The sequence below is a fragment of the Austrofundulus limnaeus genome, unplaced genomic scaffold (assembly GCF_001266775.1).
Source record: "Austrofundulus limnaeus strain Quisiro unplaced genomic scaffold, Austrofundulus_limnaeus-1.0 Scaffold326, whole genome shotgun sequence".
NCBI lineage: Eukaryota > Metazoa > Chordata > Actinopteri > Cyprinodontiformes > Rivulidae > Austrofundulus > Austrofundulus limnaeus.
In genome coordinates, this window is record NW_013952728.1 from 321,326 (window position 1) to 322,894 (window position 1,569).

The following is a 1,569-nucleotide window of genomic DNA, read 5'->3' on the forward strand; positions in this document are numbered from 1 at the left end:
GTCTGAACATAGAGCGTCCAGTGAGAGACGTTTTGCGCTTTTTGGCCGCTCAAAACGCGTTTGGTGTGAACGTAGCATAATGGTAAAATCTAATAACTTTGGTCAAAGGGGAGGGGCGGGCCAAAGAGGAACGAGAGTTTATGTTGGATTAGTAAATCAACCAACKGGTTGCTGCAGTCAACAAAAAATATTTATAATAGTTTTTTTTTTAGTTCATGTGACAAATTTGTCGCTAGATTTAATGAGTTTTCAGACTTCTTTAGAGATGTTTAAAATTTGTGTAAAAACATCACCGTACGTGTGACCGACAGCAGCTGAATGCTATATGAAGCTATGGATGCAATAAGTACAACTAGCAGCAGACTACAGTAAAAAACAATATATTACTGAGGTTTACTGTACCTGTTGATGGACAGAAAGTTCAGAGAAAGGGTCCAGGTGGTCCTGTGAGGGTCTTTTAGCTCAGATAWAATACTTGGAACAGACGATAGGACGGTGATTGCACTTTTTACTTTTTAACATTTAAATCTAAATAGGAAACCTCTTAAACATATTGTAGGCTAAATCRCAATGCTAGGCAAGATTTTAACTCACTGTGCAGCATGTTTTTGTTACCTGCACACAAACTAGAGTGAGTCAAAATTCAAAAGACACCCTCTTATTTAAAAAAAAAAAAGGAGAAAATTACAGTCTGACCACTCCAGYAACCAGTAGGGTATGGTTTTGCTAATTAACAAACAGCTAAAAGGGGAACTAATATTTCCTTTAGCAGATTTTTTTTTTTTTTTGCTAACATTGAAAACCATTAGTGGACCCATTAGCTTCTGTTAATGGGGACCTCCAGTCAGGCTATTTGTAGAACATTAGTCATGTTGTGCTCAACACCGGAGCATACAAACTTTGGTACCAGCTTGGTTTCAATCACACTGTGACTGAAACTAGATGTGCTGGTGTCACTGTGATCACAGCAGGAAGGGAGTCTCTGGGGTTTTTGTGTGTGGGTGTAGTTTAGGTCAGCTATGATTGGTCAGATGGACTTGTGGGGGAAGTTAAAAGATCATGTGAACGTGTAAATATAATTTATTGACTTTCTACAGTTTAAAATAGAACAATGTCTCAAATAAAAATTGTGAACATGTATAATTTATTGACTTCAAATTCGGTGCGGCTAGCGCCTTCCTGTCTGAATTTAACACTAATATTAATGTTTGTGTTCAAAAATAATCTTTTCCAGGTGGGTTCGTACAGAAGAGTTTTCACCAAATAATAATCTTTTAATTACAAGATCCTGAGCTCATAAATATGAGATGAGATCTCATAAGTCTGAGAAAGGACAAGGAGCTAGGATTTTGCAGGTAYTGGATGTCACAAGAAGAACTATTTCAGCCGGACATGTTTGTGTGTAATGCTGAACGCACAAGTGCTCAGACTGAGTTGTAGTTTAATAAAGTTATGACTGGGTTGAAACAGACMGTTTGCTCTTTGCAAACATACAGACCTTAATATAACATTGGACAGTTCTTTAGAACAGTGGTTCCCAAGGTATTAACCTCAAAGCCCCCCCCCCCC